The sequence below is a fragment of the Leopardus geoffroyi genome, chromosome B2, assembly GCF_018350155.1.
Source record: "Leopardus geoffroyi isolate Oge1 chromosome B2, O.geoffroyi_Oge1_pat1.0, whole genome shotgun sequence".
Lineage (NCBI taxonomy): Eukaryota > Metazoa > Chordata > Mammalia > Carnivora > Felidae > Leopardus > Leopardus geoffroyi.
In genome coordinates this window covers 146,726,424-146,747,698 of record NC_059332.1, presented here as the reverse complement: position 1 = coordinate 146,747,698, position 21,275 = coordinate 146,726,424, and the positions used below count along the sequence as shown (strand labels likewise).

The window sequence follows — 21,275 nt, the reverse complement described above, 5'->3', positions numbered from 1 at the left end:
GGAGGTGAAGCAGTTTTCTGAGGATTCCTACCTTCAGGCTCCATCTTATTTGGGGAACACAAGAACAAGGAAACAAAGGTCCAAAGAACTAGGGAAACACAACTCTGAATAAAATGTGGGGAAGAAGAATATTTATTTTATGAGGCAATATTTACTTACAAGGTAATGAAATGCTTTCTAACAGATGAGGCAGACCAGCTCCATCGTTTTCTTATGGATTTTGCCTTCACAATACTGGCTTGTCATTAAGGCTTTTCCAATAGCAATCTGCAGATAGTAATGCTTGTTTTATTCTTGGACTATATCGTTTCCTCTTATTTTGTCTTGCATCTAATGTGATGTTGTCAGAGCAAGGGAGCGAGTGGGTCAGGTCTCCCCCTCTGATGTCAGCCTGGCTCTGCCGCTCACCTGTTGACCTCTCCAAAGTCATAAGCCACCTCTAAGCCTAAATTTCTCTCTCAAAAATGGATAATAGCACCAAAAACCATAAAATACCTAGGAATAAACCTAACCAAAGAGGTGAAAAATCTATACACTGAAAACTATAGAAAGCTTATGAAAGAAATTGAAGAAGACACAAAAAAAATGGAAAAAGATTCCATGCTCCTGGATAGGAAGAACAAATATTGTTAAAATGTCAATACTACCCAAAGCAATCTATATATTCAGTGCAATCCCTATCAAAATAACACCAGCATTCTTCACAGAGCTAGAACAAACAATCCTAAAATTTGTATGGAACCAGAAAAGACCCCAAATAGTCAAAACAATCTTGAAAAAGAAAACCAAAGTAAGAGGCATCACAATCCCAGACCTCAAGCTGTATTACAAAGCTGTAATAATCAAGACAGTATGGTACTGGCACAAAAACAGACACTCAGATCAATGGAACAGGGTAGAGAACCCAGAAATGGACCCATAAACGTATGGCCAACTAATCTTTGACAAAGCAGGAAAGAATACCCAATGGAATAAAGACAGTTTTTTCAGCAAGTGGTGCTGGGAAAACTGGACAGCGACATGCAGAAGAATGAACCTGGACCACATTCTTACACCAGACACAAAAAGAAACTCAAAATGGATGAAAGACCTCAATGTAAGACAGGAAGCCATCAAAATCCTCGAGGAGAAAGCAGGCAAAAACCTCTTTGATCTTGGCCGCAGCAGCTTCTTACTCAACAGGTCTCCAGAGGCAAAGGAAACAAAAGCAAAAATGAACTATTGGGACCTCATCAAAATAAAAAGCTTCTGCATAGCAAAGAAAACAATCAGTAAAACTACAAGGCAACTGACAGAATGGGAGAAGACATTTGCAAACAACATATCGGATAAAGGCTTAGTATCCAAAATCTATAAAGAACTTACCAAACTCAACACCCAAAAAACAAATAATCCATTGAAGAAATGGGCAAAAGACATGAATAGACACTTCTCGAAAGAAGACATCCAGATAGCCAACTGACACATGAAAAAACTCTCCACATCATTCATCATCAGGGAAATACAAATCAAAACCATGATGAGATACCACCTCACACCTGTCAGAATGGCTAACATTAACAACTCAGGCAACAGCAGATGTTGGCGAGGATGCGGAGAAAGAGGATCTCTTTTGCACTGGTGGGAATGCAAACTGGTACAGCCATTCTGGAAAACAGAATTTTTTTTCCCTCAAAAAATTAAAAATAGAACTACCCTATGACCCAGCAATTGCACTACTAGGTATTTATCCACGGGATACAGGTATGCTGTTTCAAAGGGGCACATGCTCCTGGCCCATGTTTATAGCAGCACTATCGACAACAGCCAAAGTATGGAAAGAGCCCAAATGTCTATCAAGGGATGAATGGATAAAGAAGATGTGGTATATATACACAATGGAGTATTACTCGGCAATCAAAAAGAATGAAATCTTGCCTTTTGCAACTACGTGGATGGAACCAGAGGGTATTATGCTAAGCAAAATTAGTCAGCCAGAGAAAGACAAACATCATATGACTTCATTCATATGAGGACTTTAAGACACAGAAAAGATGGAACACAAGGGAAGGGAAGCAAAAATAATATAAAAACAGGGAGGGGGACAAAACATAAAAGACTGTTAAATATGGAGAACTGGCTGGGTTGTGGGAGGGGGGATGGGCTAAATGGGTAAAGGGCATTAAGGAATCTACCCCTGAAATCATTGTTGGACTATATGCTAACAAACTTGGATGTAAGTTTAAAAAAAATTAATTAATTAATTAAAATAAAAAAAATGGGGATAATAATGAATCTTACTTTTTGGGGAAGATTGAGTAAAATAATCCAGGTAAGCCTTTAGGATGATAGTTGGCACTTGGTAAACACCCAGTATATTTTAAACATTATTAGTAATGACAATAATGGCATTCCAGATACTATTTGTAACATTTATATGCAATCATCAACATTTAACTTCTCTGGATATTCTGTTAAGAAATACAATGAAAGAAAAGATATGCAAATGTGTATCTCCAAATCACACCTATGTTTGGAACTTTCAAAAACTGTCCTGTGGTTTTAAGTGCTGGATGCAATTTCTGTATTTAAGTCAGGGTATGATATATTATAGAGAATCTGTGGTACTCTGTGAGTTTCATAACCACCATCTTTTCCTACATTATTTCTGCTGCTTTAAAGCTGGGCTCTCAAGCTTAAATTCCTCTCCCGTTCTGGAGTCTCCTGTGGTGGAGGGACGAGGGTGAATCATGAATCTCCACCTGGGTCCCACTCGTGCTAACTTAGCAGCGAGCCTGGGTGCCCTGGCACCAGGGCTGAGCACCGAGGACCACAACTCCTGGATAAAGGAGGTAATGTCCGAGAAAGCCCATAGAAAGTGCTCTCCAAACATAGGAGCTATGATGATAAAGACGCAGCCTTGCCTCTCCTTCCTGCGCGTCCCACCCGGTCCCCGGTACCGGCTCCGTCTGCGGCAGAAGATATGCAATTCGCTCTGCATATGTTTCGAGCTCTTTCTGTGCCCATCTCTCATCTAGATATCACTGCAGTGAAAAGACAGAATCCTTGACCAGAATAGGGCTCACCCTCTAGAGCAGGGGAGAGGTAATAAGCTAATAGTTGACAATGATTTGATTACAAATAGTCATGTGAAGGAGAATAAAGCAAGGGAAGGGATAGAGTCCCTGGGAAGAAAGAAGAGCTGCTTTTCCATAGGATGGTCCGTAGAGGCCATTTGGGGATGGCTATTTGGACAGAGATCTGAACAACGGTGTGCACCTTGGGAAGGGCTGGGAGAAGGAGGGTCCAGGCCAAAAGTCTAAATCGTAATTAGCTTGAGTAGGAAATTACCTGGGTGTTTCTGAGGAGCAGGGAAAAGGCCAGCGTGTGTGGGATGCAGGGAGTGAGGCAGAGAGCAGTGGGGAGCAAGGCCGCACAGGCAGGCAGAGTTGGAGGCGCCCTTTGGGGATGCAGGTTTTATCTGAGAGCAATAAGAAGCCACGGGGAAGTATTCAAGCAAGGGAGTGGTGCCACGTGACTTATGTGTTAAAAACGTAACCCTGGAGGGGCTCCTGGGTGGCTCATTGGGTTAAGCATCTGACTCTTGATCTCAGCTCAGGTCTTGATCTTAGGGTTGTGAGTTCAAACCCCACATTGGGCTCCATGCTGGGCATGAAGCCTGCTTAAACAAAACAAAACAAAACAAAACAAAACAAAACAAAACAACAGTAGCCCTGGATGTTATGTGGAGAATAGACTTTCAAACATTAAGAGTGGAAGCAAGGAGAGACTCGAACGCTCCTGCAGAAGCCTAGTCAAGGCTGTGGAGGCTTGGGAAGCTATGTCTGTCTGAATGGAGTGTGAAGTGACTGGCTTCAGGATATGTTTTGAGGAGAGCATCACAAGGCTTGCTGATGGTCTGGGGTGCCACTTGAGGACAGAGGAGAGTGAAGGATGATGTTTAGGGTTATGGCCAACCTGGTGTCATTGATCGAGATGGAAATTTGGGGGAGAGATAAAGAGTTGTATGCCAGAAGTCATGTTTGAATTGCCTATTTAGATAGCCAAACAGGTGAAATGAGTAGGCAGGTGTTTCTACAAATTAGAGAGATGGTTAGGGCTGAGCATACACATCATCAATTCAGTCATCTGTATGTAAAGTGGTTTAAAACTGTGAACTAGAACAGAGTTGCACAACGTAACAGGCACTATTTTGTACCAGGTAAGTGTCTATTGGGAAAGGGTGTTCTTTGCATTGTAGGATGTCTATAGCTGCATCGCTGGCCTTGACACCCTACATGCCCACAGCATTTCCTAAAGCTGTGACAAAACTGTCTCCAGAGATTGCCAGGTGACCTCCAGAGGGAGAGTTGTTGCAAGGTGCAGCTGGAGAAGAGAGATGGCCTGCGCTGGAGCCCCCACGGCCTGTGGAGCAGAGGAGCCAGCACAGGGTAGGGGGCAACCAGTGAGCTGGCAGAGAGGGGACACTGGGAGCCTGTGTCATAGCAGCTGGACTGGTTACAGTCATTGAGAATTTGAGTAAGATGAGGAAAAAGCACTGACCACTGGGGTTGGCAAGATGGAGGGTCTCAGGGACTTAACAAGACAAATCTTAATGTGATGGAGGGGACAAAGAGCCATTGACTGGGTGATGATGAAGTGGGGCGGGTGTGGAGAGATGACACAGGAAGCACAGTCAGCCTTTTGGAGGAGTTTTGTTGAAGAGAAAAACAGAGAAATGGTGTGATGAAGAAAATGGAGAATGTGGGTAGGAAGGAATTTTTTAAACATGCACTGGAGAGTGGAATCATTACAGAAATGAAGTCCTTGGGTAGGTGGGAGAGGGTGGGTTTCAGGACTCGAGGGGCTGACTTTAGATAACTGCACCAGGGCACTGTGTCTGTATTAGGATGGGATGCCGGATATATGGGCGCAGATGTAGGTAAGTTGGTATATGTTTTGCTGGGAAGGTGTGTTAGTTCTCGTGCGATGCTTCTGTTTTCTCAGGAAAATAAGAAGCTAATTTATTAACAAAGAAGGAGGAATGAAATAGTTGCCGAAGAAAGGGCAAATATGCATTCCCTAGGAATAGGCAGGCAGCGTGTCGCCTGTCTGAGCTGTATGGTTCTGGGCTTTGGATCACAGGTTTGCTCTATGGTTGGGCTCCTCCCTGCACCCAGGCCTTCTTGTTGGGGCTCTGATATCCACCTAGACCTGCCCACACTCTCCGACCCACTCCTGTCTCCTCTCTTTTCAGGCTGAACTCCTGGTGTAGGTGCGTGGATTCCTTGAGTCTGAGCCACCATTTGGAGCCTTCCTGGCATTATACCTAGAGCCCTAGGGCTGCACCCCTAGATTCTGCAGGGAGGCTAAGCCCTCACTTAGCTCACCCTCCACTGCTAGCCTGAGTCTACCCCGTTGCACAGGTGCCCTCATCCCTCCCAGTCCCATTAGGACTCGGAGGAAGTTTTGAGTGAAAATTGGGAAGATTCAGGTTTATAAAGGCATGTTAGTGGAGTACTAATGGGTCTTTTAAAGATCCTCATGGGCAACAAAATTCTGTAGATACAGCAAATATAAATGATCATTGTTTTTATATGGATTATTCAAGGATTTAATTAGATGTGGAAAGTCGAAAGCAAGCAGATCAAATACTGTAAAGTGCCAGTGCTGGTTAGTAACAGCAGAGCCTTAAAGAATAGGTTGTGTTGTTCTTGGAAGATGGTGCCCTGAGAGTAAAAATAATTAAAATAAGTTGGACTGCAAAGGGAGGAAAAGTATAGCAACATTGCCAGTCATGAGTTTTACATTCTTACAATATTATCACTGCATAGTGTATGCTTGTGTGTATGTATGTGACTGTACGTATGTGTACATGTGTGCGTGTCTGTGTGTATAAACGGAGGATGGTGGAGGGTGGGTGGGTTTGTTCGTGGAGGGATCTTTGTTCTTTATTTTTTAGTTTTATTTGTTTTATTTTATTTTATATAGAGAGGGCACAAGTGGGGGAGAGATGCAGAGGGAGAGAGAGAGGGAATCCTAAGCAGGCTCCACCCTCAGTGCAGAGCCCAACACGGAGCTCAATCCCACGACCCTGGGATCATGACCTGAGCCGAAACCAAGAGTCAGACGCTCAACCGAATGAGCCACCCAGGTGCCCCTGTGGAGGGATATTTGAAGCGGTAAGACTTAACTTTGATTTTCTTAAGCCATCAGGCTCTAATTTATGTTTTACATTTCTTCTTGTATTTCTCATCTAGCCCGGCTCTACATTGAGTTTCCAAGCATTTATAAACATTTCCCATAAAAATCTTGCCTTTGTTCCTCTTAGTTTTCTACCCCCCCCCCCCGCCTTTTTCTTGATGGCAGTGCTATGAATCCGATGATGCCAAATCTCTTTTGCCCCGTTCTCCATCAGGCTTTGGTACAAGTTCTTCTGCTTCAGGCTCCTTGACCATGTGAAAGTCCTCCCGCCTCCAGCTATCACCCACATTCTCTCCCCTTGGGGAAGAGATACCTCTTTGCTGCTCCCAACGTTAGTCTCCGCATTGTCTCCAGTGTCCTTTTTCTTTAATGCAAGTGGACAGGAAACTGGTTCCGTATACTTTTATAGGAGTTGGCTCTGTCATCTCCAGTTAAACGTTGGGGGTCTCCAGGATCCTACCAGTGACCATGTTTTCTTAATTTCTTTGTGATCTCATTACTAACACAACCATGCAGGTGGCTGTCTTTCCAGCCCAGGTCTCTCATAAATATCTCTAAGACGTATATTCTATTTTGCTTGTTGGCTGTGTCCACCTTGAGGTACCACAAGCATCATAAACTCAACATACCTAAAACTAAGATCGTCATATTTCCTCATTCTTTTTCTGAATTTAGTACTTGGTTAATGGCATTAGTACTTAGTCAAGGAAAGTGGATCTACTAAAATTGACTCCAGAGGAGACAGAAAACAGACTAATAGCAATGGATGAGGTTACCAAAGCTATTAATATATTATTTATTTATTTATTTATTTATTTATTTATTTATTTATTTATAGTTTTTGGGAAAGTGCAAGTGGGAGGGATGCAGAGGATCCGAAGTGGGTTTTGCACCGACAGGCTGACAGCAGCGAGCCTGATGTGGGGCTCTAACTCATGAACCGCAAGATCATGACCTGAGCCATAGTTGGATGCTCAGCTGACTGAGCTACAGAGGTGCCCCAATAAATGACCTTTAAAAATATGCCATGCCTAGATGGGTTTAGAAATGAATTAATTCAACTTTCCATGGAATTACTATTCCCCATAAACTCTATTAAAAGGAAGAAGCTTCCTTAATTTTTTCTTTTAAATGATCATAGCATACCGCTGAGACCAAAACTTGACAGAATAGCTTTCACCTAGATAATTATTCTATTACACAACTTTAGTAATTATTAAAGAGATATGGTAACGTATTAAGAGAAAAACACACCACAACCTAAGTGGCATTTATTTCCTGAATATATAGGTGGACCCATAAAAAATTTATAAAGGGGTCAAATGAATACACAGTAGTAAAAGTTAAAGGAGGCAAATTAGGTAAGTCATATAGGAGATATCAAAAGAGGCATTTTGAAAACACTGACATTCATTTCTAATGTTAAAAACTTTTTGGATAAGGATTGATAAATACTTTTACATCAGCATTAGGCTTAATGGTAAAACACTAAAAATGTTCCTAGTAAAATGTAAAACAAGACAAGAATGTTGACCATTGCTACAACTATTTAAAATTATTAGCGAAATTTTAGGCAATGATGTTAAACAAGAGAAATAAATAAAAACATTAGAAGGAAGAGTTATGCCATATTTTGTAGATTTGGTGACTAGTAACTAGAAAATATAAAGTGAATCACCTAAAAAAACTATTATAAATAAGAGAATTCAGTAAGATTGCCAATATACATACTACAGTTGCAGTATGTATGAAGAATAATATAAATAATAATTGAGGGGCGCCTGGGTGGCGCAGTCGGTTAAGCGTCCGACTTCAGCCAGGTCACGATCTCGCGGTCCGTGAGTTCGAGCCCCGCGTCGGGCTCTGGGCTGATGGCGCAGAGCCTGGAGCCTGCTTCCGATTCTGTGTCTCCCTCTCTCTCTGCCCCTCCCCCGTTCATGCTCTGTCTCTCTCTGTCCCAAAAATAAATAAACGTTGAAAAAAATAATAATAATAATTGATGGGAAAGTACAGTAACAAAAAAATGGAAGGAAGCGAGTCATTTATAATAGCAAAACAAAGATAATGAAACAGAAAATGATAAAATACCTATGAATGAATTGAAAAGGAGATGTATAAAGTTATATAAAGAAAGCTATACAACTCTATTGAAGGACTTAAAGGAAGGCTTGAATATATAATACTTGAAGTGTAACAAGTCCATTTGGAGTGTCCCATAGATTCAATGGGGCTTTTTATGGGCAGTCAGAAAATCTAGATTTCTTATGAGAAGAAAAAAATAAGGAAACATAAACATGTGAGAATAGCCTGCCAGATTCTGGAAAGAAGGTAAATGAATAGCGACTGGCTGCAGAAAATATTAAAACTCTGCTGTCCAATTTGGTGGCCACAAGCCACATCTGGCTTTTTGAAGTATACATTAATTAAAAATAAATAAAATAAAAAAATTCTGCTTCTCAGGCAAACTAACATTTCAAAAACTCCGTGTGATGAATGGCTTACTATACTGAATAGAAAAGCAGAGAACGTTTCAAAGGTTCTATTGGACACTGCTCTATTAAAACATATTATTTAACTTTAACAACGAAAACAGTTTGGAACTGGAGAGGAAACGGTTAGGAAGAGACCTGAGTCCATAATCCAAATAATGTGGAAATTTGTAGATTGTGATAAAGGCTGCTTTTCAAAGGTGAAGAAAAGAGAGGCTATTTTTTAGGTGATGTTGGGACGACTGACTAACCATTTGAAAAATATATGGCTGGATCTTTATCTCTTTATATACACCAATATAAATTCCAGATAGAACAGAGATATAAAATGTACAGACAGAACAAACAAAACCTCTAATGTTCTAGAAGAAAAGATCAGTGCATTTATTTATAAACTTGAAGTGGGGATATTATTTGCAATTGCATATAGTTGGCATAAAGCTAATTTACAAAAATCTCCTAAAAATCAATAAGAAAAAGACAACCAAAACAATAGAAAAAAGAATGTAAATAGGGACTCTGTATGAAAATTAATATATATGTCTAGTAATCATATGAAAAGATACTCAATCTCGGTCACTGAGGAAGGAACACCCTAAATATTTTAGTGTACATTCCCTGCAAACAAGGACATTCTCCTACATAGCCACAACACAAACACTGCAACCAGAAAACTAATATTGATATGTTAATACCACCTAATCTGCAACTCCACCCAAATTTTGCCAGTTGTCCCACTGACATTCTTTACAGCAAAAGGCTCCAATCCAGAATCATGTGTCCTATTTAGTTGTGACGCCTCTTCATTCTCTATCTGGAACAGTTTTTCCCCCTTGACTTTCATGCCCTTGATATTTTTAAAGATTACAGGCCAGTTACTCTGTAGAATGTTCCTCAGGGTGAGTTTGTCTGATATTTCCTAATGATTAAATTCAGATTTTATATTTTGGCAAGGATGTCACATTGCATTCTATCAGGTGGCATATGATTTCGATCTGTCCCCTTATTGGTCATGTAAACTTTGATGTTTTGATTTAGGTTATGCCTGCCAAGCATCTCCATGATAAAATTGCCCTTCTTCCCTTGTAATCAACAAGCATCTTGTAAACAGATGCTATGAGACTATGTATATCAAGTTCCCTGTCAAACTTTTATTTATCTATTTATTTATATTCATGGATTCATCCAATTCCTAATCTCTTCAATGGCTTATACTCCATTTTACTACCATTATTTATTTTGATGCTCAAATTGTTCCTGGGTTGGACATTGGGGCCCTTTTAAATTGCCATCTGTGTCTGTTGCACATGTCCCATTTTTCTTTAAGCCCTTCCTTATCTTCCTTCTTCCTTCCTTCTTCCCTCTCTCCCTCCCTCCTTCCTTCCCTCTATAGCTATTTCAGGCTCATCTTGTACTTTCCCTGCCTTAGTCCTGGAATCCACCATTTCTCCAAGAAGGATTCGTTCCTTTTTGGAGAGAATGGTATTTAGAAACCAGAATCTAGGCACTAGTTGTGCTCATTGCTTTTGGGGTGCCACTATTCCCAGCCTCTCAGTGGACAGAACTATACCTACACACAGATAACTACACTACAACCAGACTTATTTCTACACACACACACACACACACACACACACACACACAAGTCCACCGAATGTTTCTAATTCTAATCCTACACCACAGGATATGTTCTAATTTTCTATCTTTCCAGATATGTACCTCCCTTGGCTCCTGTTATCCTTTTTATATTTAGTTATTTGATCTACCTCTGCATGTAACCAATCTCCCACTGTCATCATTGCCCTGCACCCCTCTCCCATCTTGGTGCATATGAATATCTCTTCACTATTCAGACTCTGACACCCCTTGACCATGGCAGGTGAACACTGATTGTGCTGGGCACCACCTAGTGGTTTGGACAAATTATTGGAAGAGGAAGAACTTCCTATCCCACACCCCCTGTTTGTTTATGTCTCTAGTTCCCAACCAAGCTTGAGAGGACTGCAAAACCAAGAGGCTCAAACATTTCAACTGCTTACACACAGCAATTCATTCTGAGGGAAAGAAACCTGGAAACCATCTTTTATTGTAGTAGATATCCATACAAAGCAAAATGTTTTGATGAGTCATTTTATTATGTGCCATTGATGTAAATACTGAAAGTCACAGTATTCGTTCTTGTCCAAAGAGTTTTTTTTAAAGTTCCATTATAAAGACCTGTGCCTAGATTTAAGTTATAAAAATACTCAATCAAACATGGTAAAGTTCTAAATTCTCATGAAAAAACTTGTGAATGTCAGCTTTACATTTTTGATGGCTAGGATAACAAAGAACATTTTGTTCACCATGATACATTTTAAAACAATTATTTAGATTGACTTCAAGTGTCTGCTCCTTTAATCTATCAAACAGCAACTCTATTGCATGGAAAACATTACTGGAAGCCAGCATTAATATTTTCACTAAGCTAAGGAAGGGAAGTACATAGGATTATGAAATGTCCCTGGTGCGATGTGAGGTAGTTGCATAATTTGTACATAAACATTAAAGAATCACCACATTGCCTGGGGAAGAATTTTTACTCTGTCAAAAAAAGGTCAACTTTAAGTGTTGCTGTCATAATGACAGTGTTAAGAGCCAAAGGGATTTTTTTTTTAAAGAGAGAAAGTTTCTGTGATTAGAACCTATCATACAAGCCTAGGAAAAAAAAAAAATTAGTATCATCAAACAAGGCTCTAGCGAAGTAACAAAGAGTTTAATTAAGTTAGTATTCCTTGAAGAAAGGCATTTTTACAGTTTCAAAACTTTAGTTTCATTTACATCCTGATTAGTTAGATAGGGTATGGGACTGCCCAGGGTGAGGAGAGTTGACCAGGTCAACATTTGGACTCCTGAAACAAAATGCCTTCTCTTCCCCCTAAACATGGCTATTCAATGACTTAAATAGTTTGCAATGTCTTATTTAGTATGTCCTGTATTTGGCATTATTCTAAGAGGGGAATTCTTTAAAAACTCAGTGTTGTATCACTCAGTACAAACTGGGTACACTATGAACTAATACTGTTTCATTTCAGCATAAACAAGGGGAACAGGTACATGAATTTAATTGAGAGTCTACTCCTAGCTTGAATCCAGACATTTAATGGCTGCTTTAATGTGCCTTAATTCATACCTCTGCAGTAGATGTCATCCATGTGTTTTGGAAAAGAGACTAAGGCTCAGAGTTTATTGTTGACAGCAGCAAAAGTGGCTGCGCCTGGTGGGGCCCTGACCTTCTGAGCCCATGTCTAGCTTACTTTCCACTCTGGTGGTCTCTGCTTTATTCTTTTTTTTAAGTTTATTTATTTATTTTGAGGAAGGAGGAGGGGAGAAAGAGAGAGGAGAGAGACAGGGACAAGGAGAGGATAGAGAGAATCCCAAGCAGGCTCTGCACTGTCAGCACAGAGCCCGATGTGGGGCTTGAACCCATGAACCATGAGATCATGACCTGATCCAAAGTCAAGAGTTGGATGTTTAACTGACTGAGCCACCTAGACACCCTGTGTCTGCTTTATTCCTGATGGGGATATTTTTAAATTTTATCTATATCTATATCTATATCTATATCTATATCTATATCTATATCTATCTCAATCTCATATTTTGTCCTCACATTCAACAGTAATTGTAGACTACTAAGTACTTGGAACTGTATTACATTTTATTTATTTTTTTTATTAAAAAAATTTTTTTAAAATGTTTATTTATTTTTGAGACAGAGAGGGACAGAGCATGAACGGGGAAGGTCAGAGAGAGAGGGAGACACAGAATGGGAAGCAGGCTCCAGGCTCTGAGCCATCAGCCCAGAGCCCGATGCGGGGCTCGAACTCATGGACCGTGAGATCGTGACCTGAGCCGAAGTCGGACGCTTAACCGAAGGAGCCACCCAGGCACCCCAGCACTGTATTACATTTTAGAAGGATACTGTGCATTGTGGAAAGGATAGAAACTTGGTATAAAAATATCTAAACTTCTTTAATAGTTCTAGGAATACTTGAAAAGGAATGTATATGGATTACAGACAAAGTCCATTGAAGAGGAGCAAATTAAGATATTATGCTGGCCTTCTTTTTATATTCTCAGTATACTTGCCTGTTTACTCTTCTGACTGATATGTTACCTTTAATAGTATTTAAAAAAATATATATGGAATAATAAGCTATGACTTTCATGGGCATCACACATTTCACAGCAATAACGATCCTTATGAAGATGTTGGCCAGCAGATAAATTAAAGCATTCGGTTGAGAACTGAGGTCCCTCTATAGGCACAGTCTGATGATCTTACAGACTTTTAGGTGGCTTGGCTCAAGGACTGCATACATTGTGGAATAGAATGTTGATTTAATAGATTGTCTCAGCCTTGTTTTACTGCTGAGTCACAATGGCTTTTTCAAGAAAAATTAAAAATGTGAAACTATACATTTGTGTGTTACAGACCTATGGAATAACCTCGAACAATTTTCAGTCGTGAATTTACAATGTCATCTTTCCTTTGTGTCATATGCTTCCTATCAAATTATGGTTTGAATGTGTGGGGGCCTTGTTCAAGTATTAACTAGGGTGATGTATGTTTATTTCATGCATTATGTAAAAAAATCAATATGAAGGAAATTAAAAATCTCAGTAGAGTCATAATATTACTCTAAAATAAACATTATGTAGTAGTTGTCTCATTTTGTGCTATCCTCATCTGTGAAATTAGGTAATCCCTGTACCAGAACCTGTCAATACTAACAAGTATTTGTTGTTTGTACCATTCCATCTCTACTCTATACCTAACAATTCACTGTAGTGTGTGTGTGTGTGTGTGTGTGTGTGTGTGTGTGTGTGTGTTTACTATAGATTTAGGAAATGATCAACGACAAATAAAATGCTAGAGCAACTCACAACTACTATCAACCTTACCCACCAAAATCTATCTTCTGGTTCCTTCTCAAAGTTCCACCTTCACAGTGAGGTGGGTTGTCACATTGATACTGTTTAGATCTCCTTCAGCTACTCTTTATTAAGGCTACTGACAAATTTGGATGATAAGATGCTCTATTTCAGGGCCACTCATCACACTTGCTGATAAACGCTAACAATAGTTCACTGTGTACTTCCTTCACTAAATTCACCCAACTCCTTGTCAACAGGGAAACGTGTCAGAAAAATGTACCTACTATTGCTCACAACCTTATTTAGTAAATGCACTTGAGCCCCAGGCTATAGATTACTTTGACTTGTGCTTCTATTTGTAGCTACTCACAGACATAGCTTGTCTATCCACCCCTGTTAGATCTTTTAAAGAAAGCCTAACACAAAAGAGGAAAATTGGAATAAATTAGGAGAAAAATATCCTCTCATGTTCGCTAACGCATTTTTCTGCTTAATAATCTCACGTTAGACATTAGATAAATGTTTTCGGTAGGAAGTGCTTTTATTTCTTTTTCTCTTACAAGTGTTGTAATATCAATTCTAAGAGATGTTAATTCACACAGTGCAAGGTGGATATTTACATTAAGGAAATACATGTCCAGAACTGTTCCTTTCTCAAAATTAGTTCATATTTTATTTCACAGAAAGAAAAAAATATATATACATTTGGATTGTAAGTAATATTTTAGCATTCTTTTTGGGAGCCACTGCACTAAAATCCTAGAGAGCTATGCCAAAAAGATGAAATCCTAAGGTAGGATCAGTCAGAGCACTTCAAAAACCAAGAGCATGTCAAAAACCAGCTAAACAAAATGCATATTTATTTGTTATTTCATTTCTGTACTTTTTATTGACAACTGATTAATATATAGAAAATTCTAATTTTAACATAACAATCTAACAATTTTTTTTTAAAACAACACTTAGCTTCCATTTTGATCTCTGCTACTTTCCTTTTCCTGATTTGTATACTGCTAAAAACCACCATTATCACCATTATCTTTAGCCTTGATGGAATGGAGTCTATTATGTCTTAGGAACAGGAAAAAAAAAGATAAAAAAAAGAAACAGCTCAGAAATAGCCTATGAATAGAAGTTATCTCAAGTCTTTATGGAGTATTTGCTTTATTTAGCAAATAAAGCAAAAATCAACTTTGGACCAAAGTGTGCAATGTCAGCTAGCTTCCTAACAGGGCAATGCCAGTTTAGCTACAGTGGAATTCAAATTGGCTATTAAGTTATGCTCGCATAGACAGTGGCAATATGTTGGACAACTGTGAAGAGAAAACGAAGCACCACTGATGGTCCGTGGCCCCAAAGAGACCATTTCCATATGCTCTCCATCGCCTGACAGCTTTGCAGTCCTATCTCAACTCCTTCTCAGCGACATCCATATGGTAGATACAGATTGAGAGCTTGCCTTTTCTAAGACAGTCAGGTCTCACTTGGTATTCTATTGCACTGAATACTGGTGAACAGTGATTCATAATTTTATTGCAAAAATAAGATTATGAGTACTAGGTCCTTCCACTGTCTTTAAAGAGACAGTTATGGATCCTGGCCATCTTATCTTTTCGTGTTATAGAAGGAAATTAGTTGCATGCATTGTAATCTGATCTGAATCAGGTTACCATCTATGCGTTATGTAGCGAGGAGCCAGAAAATAAGAAAAACATATATAACGGGGCTTGCACATCATTGTTTCAAGGTGCTGGTCTCACACATACACAGAGGGAGTTGAATTTAGTGGAAGTGGCAGGTATATAATGGAGCAAATGTGAACAAAGGATTCTTCTGAGAATGACAAGTAATTTTGGAATTTCTTGAAGTTTATTTATGTTTAAAATTTTAAGCCTTACACATTCATGGCTTTGTTCACTGAACATTTGTTGTTTTCAGACTCGTGAAACACTGGGCATCACCTGTTCCATCTGGCAAAGACTTAATAAGTAGGCAGCGGTCATTATTTTTATTTCAGCAGAGAGACTAACCACAACCTGAATTATAAAAAAAAAAGGACAAAGGCACAGAATAATTTCTTAGAAGGAGGGCTTGATCTCTCAGTAGGAGATAAACGCCACTTGGGCAGTAGATCACAAAGGAGTGTGTGTTTTTATGCTACTAAAATTTTTTTCATTTAAAGAAATTTCTCATTTTCTACAAAGCTTTTTAAAAGATAGCAAGAACGTTGACAAAGATTTACAATTTATGAAAGAAAAAATGTAAAATCCTAGAGAAATCGTTCAACACAAACCAAACTGTGATGATAGTAAACTCAAACGCATAATAACATTTTTTTTTAAAGGAGTATGGCATTTCACAAATTGAAAATAACAAAAACAGATATTGGCACCTTCTTCCAATGTAACTTTCTAAACTAAGAATTTTATTTTGCATTTCTTTCTTCCTACAGGAATTTGAGATTACGTGTGACTTAGTTTCCTTTTGGGAAACCTAAGAGGCAAGCAGAAATCTCACTCTCGCCCTTAGTTTACTTCCACCTAACAACTCCCCAGGGGCCAAAACATACTGTTCTCTTAAACATTCCTCCAACCCTCTTCCCCCACATCCCCAATTGGCATGCCTTTATATAATCTTTTGCTTTCCTCCATTCTTAGCTCCTGATAACCTGCTGTGACTTTCGGCTCTAGGATCTTCCTATTACCTGGTTGGGTATCTCCCAGTTTCTAGGTCTTTTGTGCATTACAACCCCAGGTTCCCAGTGGAACAGAGGCGTTGGAGAATTTATAATGAAAGAATATGGGACCTCAACGGTCTCTCTCCCCTATCCATTCCAATGTACAAATATTTCTAGAGGAGAAATAGTTTGAGGCCGACTTATGTTAACAGTCCTATCTCCAAACCTTTCTCCAAAAACATGCAAACACAGACCTGGTCTGTGCTCCAGGGCCTATGAGCGTAACCACAAGGAAGAGACGGCCCTTTGGCAATGAGAAACTCCCACACCGACCACAGAATTCAAACCGGGCCTCACTCCAAAATTTTAGTTCCTTTGAAGCTCATGATGATTTTCTCAGAAATCACTGTTTGCCACGAAACGGTAAGCTCGGTTCGATTTGCGTGCATCTATTTTCTCTTTACAGGGGACTAATTAGCACACGATCACATCCTACTCAGGTACCAACGCCTTCAACAACTGCATTCCCCCCACGATCCCCGCAGCTTTGCCTAGATGTGCCCTGCATCGCAGGTGCATTACCCAGGAAGAGCTCGTCGGGGCAGCACCTAACTGACAGGTAACTTCGCTGTTTTAGTTTCGAAGTCATTAGTCTTGCGAAGCTGCGAGAGCACAACGGCGCTGACGCACTGCCCACGGCCTTTCCTGAGGAGCTGGCGACACCGCGGATGTGAACGAGCCCAGAGTTTGCTACTCTTGTCCCCTGGACTCAGAAGGAGCGGAATTCTCTCTTCCTCCAGGGCACTCCGGGCCAGATGCACACCAGGGCGGGTGTTACTCGAGCTAACGAACTACAGGAGGAAAAGCAGCAACCACAAACTCGGGGCAAACCAAGCTTCTTATCAGAAGAAATCTTCAGAAATGATGGGTTTGATCCACAGCGAGGGCGCTTCCTTCACCTCAGACTGCTTAAGTAAAGCAGTTTGAGCCCAGTGACAACTGTGACAGGCGGGGAAGGATCTCCCTGCTTTGTGGCTCTCAGCTGTGTCAAGCAGGAGCCTCGGGCCCCAGGGCGTATGTGTGGATCTCCAGGGGCGCCTCAACACTCTGTGGCTCCCCAGGCTCTCACTTTTGGAGATGCCCTCCATGCCCATCAAACAGACTGGAGGTGGAGAGGTGCCCCGGCAATGAACTCTCACAGCCTGGCGTGGGAGCCTGGCCTCCTACCCACTCCTTAGGAATGCTTTATTTATAACCCGATGCAGAAGTACTTACTGAGGCCCAGATAATCTGGCTTTCCCCCCCCCCCCCCTCAATTATTCATGAGATTTAGGCAAAATTGCATATTTTTTAATTTCATCTTTTTGGTATAAATTACTGAAATCGCAGGCAAAGAATCCATCCAGGATCTGTTTGCTAGAAGCCTCTCTAGGTTAGCTCCGCATCATTACAACTACTTCTCTTTGAACTTTGAGAATGGAGAATCCTGAAAATTTGACAGTTGGTGGCAATTTATGTAACTTGTTCTATTACTGTTGGCAGAATGTGGGAAAACATTGGAATGAAAATCTGAATCTATAATACACACACACACACACACACACACACACACACACACACACGTTTATATAATGTCTCAACAGCAGCAAAAGACAGACGGGACCATGCTGGGACCAGAGAGGGATCCGAGGTCATTTGCTGAATGGGGCTTACCGCTCAGGCACACTTCATTTTTATTCCTTAGTTATTAATTAGTGTCTAACTACCAGTGAGTACGTGAAACCCTGGCCTGCCTCCCTCCTTCCTCTGTGCCCTCTCACCTGCTACCCTGGCTCTGGTGTCACTGGGGACAGCTCTGGTCACCAGCTCCCTAGCACACACATGTCTCCTGAGCTACAGGAACTACAGACCCAGAAATGTTGATTCCACCCACCTCCCCTTGGCCCGCTGAAATCTCTGTGTGTGCGCTCACCATCCCTCCGCCGGACACCCCTCTACCTTTGCTGGCTATTCCAACTCTTGCCCTTCAAAGTCGGGCGCCAACCCCACCTTGGGAAAGGCTCTGCCATGACTGCCCTACCTAACTCCTCTGCCTCTGACTTCACAGCTTGGCCTCTAGGAGTGTGGCCATGTCCGTCTCACTAAGCCAATGCTCCTTAGTTATCAAGGGGTAGAAATAGCAACTAACCTTTGTAATGAGCTTTGGATATATAAAGCCTTTGCATACATTTGACCCTTCAGAGACCCCTCAAGGTGGGTTAACATCCCATTTTCCACACATGTAAACAGAACGGTTCAAGTAGCTGGTCCCAAGTGACACAAGTGATGTGGTGATACTGAGGCTAGGTGAGTCAGATCTACAGGCTCAGGCACTTATAGGGCATGGTATCCCTCCCCACCCCCCTCTTGAGTGTGGGGTCTTGGCTCGTTCCTCTCTTTCTCCCCCAAGCACCTGTGGCTGTTGGTAAATATTTGTTGAATTGAACTGGGGCAGGAGGTAGATAAGAAAGGGGTCTGTGAGCTGGGTGATCGAATCCCACATCATGCTTGAAGGTCACAAGAAAACTCTCTTTACACAGCTAGATCTCCTACAAGCCTCCCGACAAGGGGCTGTTCTCTCTTGTGCCAGAAGCACTTGCATTCCTCTGTGGCTCTGTTTCTAAAGAAACCGGGACGTGGATGTATGCCAGCAGATAGCAGGACTGAGAAACACCCCAGTGTGAAACTACTGATATTTGAGATGTCCTGATCCTTTGAAAAATTACATGTGCTAATAAGAATTAATAAAACGTATGCACTCCAGTGAAGTATAAAGACAGGTTTATGATGAACTGTTTCTGTAAATTAAAAGTTTTCAAGAATACTGTTAAAGTATTCATTTTTTCCCCATAATGCTGCTTTAAAAATGTTTTCCCATATGGTTCTGTCACTTTAACTTTCCTTATCATTCTTTTACGAACTGTAAGGTAAGAAATAATAAGTGTAGTTTATGGAAAACTCTTGTTCTCCAGAGTGTATGAAAGCCTTGTCATAGGAGGATTAGAAATGTTAAGACAGTACTCAGAGGACAGAGACTGCTGACAGGCGGGGCGCCCATATTCTGCTGATCCAGCCCAGACCCTGGCTTCTGGGAGCTGGAAATGGCCCAGTGCCCGGGTGTGAGGCCACTCAGGAATGCAGGTGAAGCGGTGCGTACTCCAGTGTCCCAGCACAAGGACATATCACAGGTCGACCAGCCATCCCAGATTTAGCACTGAAAATCCCGCGTCCTGGCATACTTCTCAGTCTGGAGCAGACCAGGAAAGTTGGCCACCCCATCAAGGTGCGATCCAGAACAAGGATCATAAAAGAATGTTGAAGCTACTGAGGATTTTTAGTGCTCATTGGTTTACCAATCACTATTATCAGGCCTTCCTCTCACTGAGCAATAAAAGGTTAACATTTGACCTCACTTAGGAAAAAGAGTCTCGCTGCAGTTCTATCAATACATCTGGAATGTTGCTCATGCAATCCAATCCTTTTTCCTCTCCTACTCATGGCTATGTGCTGCTCGGAAAGTATGCATGAACTCAGAAGTATGTGACACGTGCCCACGTTCATAACCTTGGCGCTTAAAATCCAAGGTTAATGCTATTTGCCTTAGAGTGAGGTCATGCAAATGTTACAGATCATGGAACCAAAAGTCATGTAGACATTGGGACAGTTTGTGTGTGTGTGTGTGTGTGTGTGTGTGTGTGTGTGTGTTGGGGAAGAAGGGTCACATCCTGAGGTATTGCCTGTGTCCCAGTTAGTTTCCGACTGCTCCAAGAGAAAAACTCCCTCTTCAGGTGATGCCAAATGTTCTGGGGAACTAGCAGGCCTAGGACTTCCCTTTTTTCATGGTAGAAGAAAATAAGTCGTTCTACTTTTTTCTTATCTTGTAAAATAAAAATTATATGTAGACTCAGATCTGGTATCAGTAGAAGAGTTCTCTGGTTCTCAGTCTTTATCAAAGTAGGTTTCTTCCCTTTCTGCCCTTCCAAGTATAACACTTCTGGTATTATTTTAGAATAAAAAAATAGACATTGTCATTTTCTGTTCCTTAATGGCCAAATGTTTTATACCCTTAGGCAAGTTTCATAGAAAAATATATATACTCTATGCCACTTAATAATGTCTAAAATGTCTGAAACATTACCTATACAGTAACCTATATTACCTATAACATATATCTATCCCTAAGTGTATATATATGTGGGTATGGGTATATATATCTGTGTGCATGAATGTGTGTATGTACAACTATGTTGTGTGTATGCATACATGCACCTGTGCTTATGTAACAAGCTTAAGAACCACACAGCACAGGGGCGCCTGGGTGGCTCAGTCTGTTGAGAGTATGACTTTGGCTCAGGTCATGATCTCACCCATGTTAGGCTCCGTGCTGACAGCTCAGAGCACGGAGCCTGCTTCGGATTCTGTGTCTCCCTCTCTCTCTGCCCCTCCCCAGCTTGAGCTCTGTCTCTCTCTCAAAAATAAATAAACTTTTAAAAAAAGTAAAAATGATGATAAAAAAGAACCACACAGCACAGTGGTTACCTCTGGGGAGGAGGAGGAAGTAAGCTCTGGAAGGAGTTCCAGGAAGACAGCTTACCCTCATGCATCTTTTTCAATGACATTTAATCTGGCCACATTATCTCCCTCCGTGTTCACACCCCTCCTCCAAGAAGGTACTGGGTGCTCAAGAGGCACCAAGCTTGTCAGGTAAGGGTGACACCTTTGGGCTACACTGTTTGGGTTTGAATTCTGGATGTGCCATTTCTGCCTGTGTGACCATGACCTAGATCCTTAATTGCTCAGAGCCTCAGTTACCTAAAACTAAAAATTTGAAAATCATTTTAATGAATAAATGATTCCACTCGTTTGGTTAAGACGTGCTACACTGAAGGGCCGGATTAAAATGGCTAGTTCAATAAAGAAAGTGTATTACTGGATAAAGATTTTTACATTAATTCCAATTTCCCTGA

General features: G+C 40.9%; 1 protein-coding gene and 1 long non-coding RNA gene across 2 annotated transcripts in view; one reads left to right on the top strand and one right to left on the bottom strand.

The window, feature by feature from the left end:
• Positions 1 to 21,275, bottom strand: part of PACRG (parkin coregulated) — a 510,247-nt gene that overhangs the window by 79,428 nt on the left and 409,544 nt on the right. The window lies entirely within an intron of this gene.
• LOC123609270 lies at positions 3,722 to 19,135 on the top strand. Its single transcript, XR_006717706.1, has 2 exons — positions 3,722 to 4,810; positions 16,736 to 19,135. It is a non-coding gene; the product is annotated as an uncharacterized LOC123609270 (long non-coding RNA).